This window comes from Miscanthus floridulus, chromosome 17 (genome assembly GCF_019320115.1).
Source record: "Miscanthus floridulus cultivar M001 chromosome 17, ASM1932011v1, whole genome shotgun sequence".
Taxonomy (NCBI): domain Eukaryota; kingdom Viridiplantae; phylum Streptophyta; class Magnoliopsida; order Poales; family Poaceae; genus Miscanthus; species Miscanthus floridulus.
In genome coordinates, this window is record NC_089596.1 from 77901549 (window position 1) to 77911159 (window position 9611).

Below are 9611 nucleotides of genomic sequence, written 5' to 3' on the forward strand. Positions count from 1 at the left end.
TAAAATATGAAAAAAATACTTAGAGCTAGCTTATAAGTCAACGAAGAGTAGCCTGCCTAGCTAGTCTCTAGTCTACTAGATTAAAAATTGTACAACAAGTTATAGCAGTACGACTCATTATCCACAGTTCCGTGAATCGTGGCGAGCCATTGCCAATACCACGGCCACACGATCACCCAGAAGCATAAAAAGCAAGTAAGGCCAGTTTCAATGGGGATTTTATAGAGTTTTATGGGCATTAAATATGCTGACATGGCATTGTCTCGATGAAGAGAGAGAAGATAAAAGTTTCATGGGAGTAGAGAGAGTTTCATGGGATAAAACTCTTCTGCACTGTTTTCAAAATATAGGTGTGTTGAAAACTGGGAGATGAAACCTCCACTGAGACAGGCCTAAGAGCAACTCCAGGTAGAGGCTGTCTATATCATTTCTAAATACTAGAAATAGAGATTTTTTTGGTGAAAAAATATCCTCCAACAACTTTTCTAAATGACTATCTAAATATAGTTATCTTCTATTTTGGATTTTTCGCTAGCAAAAAAATAGAAGATGATGATAGTTCTCTAGAGTGTCCACGAGATATAAAAAAATTGTTTGAAGATAACAATATATATAAATCAATTTTTTTAAAACCCTCTAAATATTAATTTAGAGAGTGAGATTTAAAAGGACTATTGGACACGCCCTTAGCTGCAAAACAACATACCTATGAACCTGTCCTCTCCCTCCAACTCTCCTTTATTTACTTGGAGCATGTTTAGTTGCACTTCATTTTACAAAAAATTTTAAGATTTCTCGTCACATCGAATATTTAGACGCATGCATGAAACATTAAATATAAATAAAAAATAAAATTAATTACACAGTTTAGACGAAATTCACGAGACGAATCTTTTAAGCCTAATTAGACTATGATTAGACACTAATTGTCAAATAACAACGAAAGTGCTACAGCACCATTTCGCCAAAAATTTCGCCAACTAAACACTACCTTGCTTGAACAACGATCTGACCCACACAAACTAGTAATACAAAACTAACCAAATCATTGCCCTAAAAAAGGTCACCAAATCATTCACCCTCAATCCTAATGAATAATGATACGGTATAAATGGCCAACAATTAGCAAGCGACGATCTCAAGCATGTTCATCACAGTTTTATTTGTTTATCTCACACAAAATAATTCCACATCATTATTCGGTATGCTCCACAGTCCACAGGTCCCAGCGCCACCGGGAGAGCCATCGCCGTCGTCCCAGAATCTGACACTAGTACTTGAAACCACGTAACGCGACAAACGAAAGTAACCAAGTGCATCGGCGTCCCATCGATCATGTTCATGTGCACTGTACACTTCACCCGTCGCGTGCCATCCTCTCGACGCCCCGCCACAGCTCGGTAGGCAGCTCGGCGCGGCAGCACGGGCAGGTGTTGCGCCGGGCCAGCCAGCGCAGCGCGCAGCGCCAGTGGAACCGGTGCCCGCACGGCGCACACGCCGCGTCGTCCGCGAGCCATCATCTCCTCCCCGGCAGATGGCGCACATCGTGTCGTCCCCTGCCGCTGGGGGCAGCGCCAGCACGGCGGCGTACAACGCGGCCCCGCTCCCCTCGCCTTCCTTTGTCGTCGTCCCATCGTCGCCGACCGCCACCGCGGCGACGTCCGCAAACCGGCGGCACTGACGGCCGCGTCCACATAGGGGGGCCAACGTGGGCTAGGGTGTGGCTCCGAGGCCGGTGTCGACGAAATCTGGCCGGCAGTCTACCGAGGGGTAAACCCACGGTAGTAGATGATCGATGGAGGTGCGCGTAATAGTAATCGGATGATGACAGAAGGCGCAGAAATAGCGATTTAGACATGTTCGGGCTGTCTGATCGACGTAATACCATACGTCCTTTGTCTTTGTTGGATTATACTGAATATGAGATCCATTTGAGGGGGCTCTACCCGCCTTATATAGTCTGGGGTAGGGTTATAAGTCGTTTTAGGCCTAGATCTATTCGGTTATATAGTAAGTATTTATAAGGAATACGATATCTATCATATCTGAAAAGATCTTTCTTTATTGTTAAGATGTCTTCTGATTGCCTTGCGGTGCACGCCGATCAGAACTGGGCACCGTAGGCCTTGATTTTATGGGCTGGACCTCCTCTGACGGTGCGGCCCATGTCCATTGTCGTGGGTACCTGGAGTTATACCCCCCACAGCTAGTCCCCGAGTGTCTTGTATCCGCTGAGCAACGCCATCTTGAGCAAGTCCGAGCAGTTTAACTTGTAGTCAGCCAGCAAATCTAGCAATCTGACCAATTTAACTGGTAATCCAATCAACAAAACGAAGTGCCGACCAATTTAACTAGTAATTCAATCAACAGAACGAAGTGTCGACCAGCTTAACTAGTAATCCAACTAATGAAAATTGAAGCCAGCCAATTTATCAAGTGACCTGATCTCAGACTTAGCTAAGTAAGGCTTGCTAGAAGGATGTAAGGAGCTTAAGTTTAAAATTTAAAAATTCTCCACCTTAGGTAAAGTGTACACACTTAGGCTTCGTTGGCGAAGTCAGATGATCATCATTCATGACTTATGCAAAAAAGGATATTAGTACTGATATATGTGCCGCAATGTGCAATATATACATTATAGTCCCCGAGCCTGACAGTAGGTGAAGAAGACACCTGATGTCAGGATCAAAGAATTTCAACGATCACTTAGTCAGGATAACCAACTCCAAGCTTAGCCGAGAGCACAGCTAGTCCCCAGCTTAGCTGAAAACCAGTAAAAAGAAAAAACAGTATATTTACCGTAAGATGAAGTGTACACACTTAGTTCCTAGGGCTGCTGTAAGATAAAGAAACATCTTGTAGCAGGATCAAAGAATGAAGTGTAAAGGGCGAAGCCTCCGCGCTTAGCACCGGGTACGTGGAGTAAAATTCAATAATACCGAGCGGTAAAACATTGAGAAAACGAAAAGTGCTTAGCATTGAATTGTTGCAATAGAATACTTATCAAAGCCCCTGACATGCCGCCCAAGATCAGCACCCTGATCTGGACAGTATGTAAAACCTTGATATCACACATGACATGCAGCGTCGACAAAACATAGTAAGCCAACAAGCGAATCGACAGATGAAGTCCCCAGCTTAGCTAGCGAGCCCTAGCATAACTGACGATGAAAACGATAGACAATCCGACCAGTTGGTTGGTGAAGAATCAAGTACCGAGCAGAACAACCAACTGGTCGGTGGTGAGGTGAGCGCCGAGCAGAAGTGAATGCTGAAAGGTCTGACCAACTGGTCGGCGACGAAGTTATGAATCTAGTGGTCCGACCAGTTGATCGGTGGAGAAATCTGAAGGCTAGATGGCACGACCACCCAGATGATGATCCTGTAATACAAATATGTAGGACGGGTAGTACATTATTTAAAAATAAAATATATAAACTCGGTGATGAAGAAAACAGAGCGAAGTTTATCGGGAGCAATGTATCGGTAAATTTTATACCCCGCAGAGCAGTTTATGTTTATTTGGACTTTGTTCATATTTGTTAAAAGAATAAAATTCTTAAAATTTGGAGAGTGCTGAGCACTTAAAGATGGAGAAAAATTGGAAAGCATGGAGAGCATTGAAGAACCGTGGCGAAAATGGAGAACCGCGGCGGAAATTGGAGACCGTGGCGAAAATTGGAGAACGCGGAAAAATTTGGAGACCGTAGAGAAATATAGAGACCGTGACGAAAATTGAACATCATGGCGAAAATTGGAGTCCCGTGGCGAAAATTGGAGACCGTGGCAAAAATTGAAGATCGTGGCAAAAATTGGAGACCATGGTAAAAATTGAAGACCCGTGGCGAAAATTGAAGACCGTGGCGAAAATTGAAGACCCGTGGCGAAAATTGGAGGCCATGGCGAAAATTGAAGACCGTGGAGAAATTTGGAGAACATGGAGAGTGCTTAGCACTATACCGTGACGAACATTGGTGAACATGGCAAAATTTAGAGTGGTAAACCGACGAAGCGGGCTCAGCCGTTTAGTATGCCTGTAGGCCCATTATACCAGCCCAACAACAATTGACGGAGAAGTTGGAGGGGCGCGAAGGAGGTGCGACAAATATTGCGGAGGGGGCGAACAATGCGGCGGGGTCAGCGTGGTTTCTAAAAGCCCTGAAGATAAAGGGTCGGGGTCGAACTGTTTCAATCCACCCGCGGCGGCGCACTCTCCTCATTCCGTATTAGCACACCTTCTTCCTCGCAACCGTAGAGTACTCGGTGCTTCACCTTCTGGCACACTGCTATAGTTGCAACCCAACATCTTCGCAATCGAAATCACAGCCAAATCGAATCAAATCTGATACATGGCGAAGGGTAGGAAGAAACACGACCACTCAAGCCCGAAGAAGCCAGGGACAGAGGTGGCGGAGAGTACCTATGGTAGAACTGCCCGAAATAACACACTTACGGAGGCGCTCGTCTTCCACTAAACACTAAGCACCCTGAAAGCAAGCTACAGCGGGCGGTATCCGTCGGGCACACCCCAAGGGAGAACTCAAAAGATCCACATTTTTTCCAAGGATCCAATAATAAGAACGAATTACAATACTTAATCCATTTCATACATTTAGAGTTCTTAAAAATTACATTATTACATTTCTAAAGTCAGAGTGCGAAATATTAAACAGCAAAATTAAAAATAAACATCTATCGATCATGATCAAGGATTCGCCTGTGCCCACTAGAAGAATCCTTCATACAACGGTACTCCTCAAGCATTACCTACAATAGGGGTAAATAAACTCTGAGTACACAATGTACTCGCAAGACTTATACGACTAGTGAGAATAGTTTCCTGACTCCAAGGGATATGCAAAGCTTTATGGTTTGCTGATTTTCTTTTTGCAGAAAGCAATACTAATAGTGAGTCCTTATTTATGTTATTATTAGTAGTCATGATTAATTTATTATCTAGCCATTCTATGTAAGCACATGTTCTACTTTCAAGCAAGAGTTGAGCAATCAGTTCTATTTCATCACCTTCCATCTTTCAGTTCTTACTACAGTGCTAGACCATAGACAAGCCGTACCAGAATATCGGCGATTCACGAATCAATGCCCCAGCTAGATACCCTAAAAACACACACCCTGCTTGTACCCCAAGTACAAGCAGGACCAACCTATCACCCTCTTGTCATGGGGTCTAGGTCCCCATCAAAACTTGGACTCCAAGCCCCCACTCCTGAGTCCCAAACTCAGTGCGGTGCAAGGACCTCCACCATCCCCGCCTCCAATCAGTTGGTCTGGAAAGAGCCAGAACCCACGACAAGAGAGCAACAAGTCTTTCCTACGCCTATACCTAAGTATGTCTCGGGATAATAAATCTATGACTTGCCTAGAGCCTAATGCAACGGTCGGTCCATAACTGACATAGATAGGGAAAAAGTATAACCAAGCTATGCCCTGTTGGCCACAGGACACAACCTTTTACACCCACCAATACCTAAACCATATCCCTGCCCGGTCACCATTTTCATTTCCACCATTTTATCATGAGTGATCATAATTATCACCTATTACGAGTAACGGCAGGTTACTCACGCTACCGATACCCTGAGCATGACAACTACTCGACCTATACTAGTAGGACTCATAGGTAAGTATATTTATGTATGTACTTTCCATAAAATACCTGTAACGTAAATGCACATCATATATATGTTGATGCAAAAGTGATCTGCAAACACAAAGGGCTAATACCCGAATCGATATCCAAAGCGTGCCAGTCGATTTGACCTGCTAATCGACAAGGATGAAGAAACGAACACTTTGGTCCTGACAACAGCGATGCGCCCGGAAGCCATGGCCAAGAGGTGCTCACGCGGAACTCGAGAATCGCCGAAGATCGCACTGAAGCGATGCAGCTCGCCGAATCAATGAGAACTCGTAAAAAGAAAAATATGCAAATTGACGAAGTCGCCGAAAAGTAGATGCAAATAGGAGTAAAAGTTGGTGTTGATATTGATTGATGTTCTCTATTACATTGCCCTTTACTCCATATTTATACCCTGATCTAAAGAGACACAACCAAACACAACTAGGACACCAATCCCGTATCTAAGGAAACACGTGACTCTTACACGAATCATAACCTAACAAATACAGAAAAGGAAACCAACTCCTATCTATTTCCCTGTCCGCCTTAATTACGATGGAAATCTCACTGTCCTCCTTCCCATCGGCATACTCCCTATTTCATCGGCAGCAGGCTTCAAGTCTTCCTTCATCGGCATACTCCCTGCTTCATCGGCAGTAGTCTTCAAGTCTTCCTTCATCGGCATACTCCCTGTTTCATCGGCAGTGGTCTTTAAGTCTTCCTTCATCGGCATCGACAACAACTCCTCCAACCTCATCGGCAACGCCCGAGTCCAAATCAACCTTTCCATCGATCATCACCAACTATCGGCAACCATTTTTACAAACTGGCTTTCATTGGCTATCAAAGTATTCAATAACTTTCCCCTTGCCGATTGGTCCACTCCGATTATTCTGACATGTGCAAAAAACGGTGTCAACACATGCCCCCCAATTTCGGAGTATAAAACCATTAATGCTCCGAAATTTACTCCAGATAACGCTTGCCTTTGCCCAATTACCGTAACTCATTCTCCAAGCCAAAACTTGATTTGTTATCAAATCCAATCAAATCTAATCTTGATCCACGCACTTCAGTAAATATCGCACAATCGCTAACCACTCTTGCCTTGATTGAGATACCAAAATAACAACCCATTGGCAAGATCCTAACATGATAATGCTGCCATTTTAAGAATTAAAATATCATGTATCAATATCCCTTCCAAGTCATGATTACTTGTTATTAACTCATCTGTACAATCCCCTGATTATCGCGCGAATAGTTACCATATCCCCCTGCACCGCCTTGACCTATATGCGCGCGTCATAGAGATAAGTCCAAAATACCCTTATCCTGGCCGGCTTATAAATAGATTTCTCCAGAACCCTCATTTTCTATCTTCAGCCTCCAATCCTTGGCATTCTCTCTCTCCGGCGGCGACTCCGACGAACAACCGCGCGACCTCAACCAACAAGAACCCTTCTCCGGCGCTAACTTCAAGTCCCCGGCTCGTATCTCCACCTTCCTCAAGACAATGGCCATCAACTTCGACGTCCCCGCGGTTCGCTCCACTTCCATTACCTTTTACTTTGATCTTTTTGCAAATTTATTCAGTTGGTGATTTTTCCTTTCTTCTGTCTTCTGGATTCCATAACCTTAGGAACTGCGCAACAAATTAGTTATCCCAACCGATCAGCCACACGTCCAATGCCTTGGACCAATGGGCAACCCAGATCCAACCGATCTGATCAACGCAGAGGTTAACAGAATCCCCTTTAGAGCCCAAAATTTCTCTCTGAACTTGTGGAAAGACACATTCCGATCTTTGCCCAAAACCACCAAAGGGTGGAAAGATTGGTATTTGAGGGTCAATAGATCGATGCAAGTATACTGGGCAGAGCGAAAGTTAGACCAATGTATCAGGCTCTCTATTGCCGATATGCAGAAAAATGAATCAATGATAATTGCAGCTGCTTATTTCTGGTCAGATACGACCAATACTTTTATGTTTGGACATGGCCCAGCTACCCCTACCCTTGCCGATGTCCACATGCTTACTGGCTTGGACATCTCAACTGCCGATGAAGGCTCCATCTATGGTAGAAAGCCTGAATATAGAGTGAATACCCGTAACATCGGCGGTTGGACAGGATATATTCAAGAATACCAGAAAACCGGGACACCTAGCCAGAGGGAACATGCCACATTCTTGAATATGTGGTTAGAAAAATTTATCTTCTGTGGTCGATCAGTAGGACCAACCAACGCCTTCCTCCCTGCAGCTGAACTTCTGGCTAATGGCGTAAGGTTTCCTCTTGGCCGATACCTTCTGAGCTCCACTTATCATCTTCTTCACCAAGTGTCTCAGAAACTTCTGCTTGGCAAACCTATCGGCAACCTAGGAGGCCCGTGGTGGTTCATCAACATGTGGCTGAATGCCCATATGCACAAACGTTTGCAATGGGACTTTTTTGCTCAACAATTCCCACAAGAAATTGCTGAAGATTATGTGCTCGGGGATGATGAATCGGCAACACGCTCACCCCTCAATTTTGGTGAAGCCATAATTGTCCTTCCTGGAACAGAAGCCAACGAAGACCAAATCGGCAGATTCTTTCAAAGCTTCTATAATGGTCTTTCTCGTGATCATAGGGCCTGGGTGCCTTATATCGACGAAGAAAACAGATTCCCCCTTCTTTTCAACTTTGCCGATGACACTCTGAATCAAGATAATGAGCTCATGATGGCTATCATCACTCCCAGGGCAATTCCAGTAAACACATTCGGCAGCGGGAAAAACACCAACATTACATATGAATTTTACAACCCATCGGCAGTATCCCGCCAATTGGCTTTTGGGCAACTGCCAATCAAACTCTGCTTTGCCGATGTGATCAAACCCAGGGAAACAATCACCTGCGGAACAGACTGGAACAAAGTAGTACAACTTTCTCCCGATGCCGATACCACAGATGTTGATATATCCACCTGGACACCAATATCTTTCATCACCGAGTCATACAAGCAATGGTGGCGAGAGTGGAAAGAGCAACTATTCTCAACTTCTGCTCACACATATCGGCACATGATTGATTCTGAATATGCCATCCCTGACGACGCGGTAAGTTTCCTTGAACTCCCTTCTGCTTTTCCTTTCATTTATCAATAACTGACTCCCTTGTAACAGGTTAACCACCCAGCACCATCGGTGAGCAAAAGTGGGAAACCCTTCAACCTCCGGCCTATTTCCCCAACATCGCCGATCGGCTACAACGCTCCCACCTTAGCCGCTTTGACCCACCAGAAGATTCGTACCAAGACCATCACTTCTAAGTCCAAATTGGCTACATCCAGGGCTACTCCATCGGCCGCTGCTACAACCTTGGTCAAAGCCTTTAAGGTAACAACCTTGTTTATTTTCACTTATGCCGATCACAAACTATATTAACCTTAATCATCAGGGGGTAAGAGCTGCTACTGGATCATCATCGGCAATTCCGCCGATATCAAGCACCACTCCTTCAGAGGTAGCTTCTTGACTTTACATTTATCTGTTAAATATCATATCTCACACTTGTTTTACAGCAACAATTGGGTACATCGGCAAACGTACCAGATGCCCAAGCTTCACAACCAACAAGTGTCGATGCCCCCCAGCCAATCGTTGCCGATGTCCAAGCAAAGCGCAAAGCTTCAACAGATACTGAAGCACAACCAAAACGACAAAGGTCTATGCCGATCCCTACATCTGCCCCAATGTCATCGGTCATCATACCTCAAGAGCCCACCACCGATGAAGTCACAGAGGATATCCCATCGGTAAGCTCAGCCGATCCACACGACACACTCCAGGTGGCTTCCTCCAGTCAAGCACAGGAAATTGCCTTGAAACAGGTAAACCGATCAACCTATCTGATTTTACAATACTCATACTTACCCCTGATTGATCTCCTTGTCTTTCTTTCAGGAACAAGATTCCCCGAACAGC

At 44.7% G+C, this 9611-nt stretch overlaps 1 long non-coding RNA gene across 1 annotated transcript; it reads left to right on the forward strand.

Moving 5' to 3' along the window:
- Positions 1-8815: 8815 nt before the first annotated feature.
- On the forward strand, positions 8816-9336 carry LOC136518645 (uncharacterized). Its single transcript, XR_010774580.1, has 3 exons — positions 8816-9023; positions 9085-9150; positions 9209-9336. It is a non-coding gene; the product is annotated as an uncharacterized lncRNA (long non-coding RNA).
- The last annotated feature ends 275 nt before the right edge of the window (positions 9337-9611 follow it).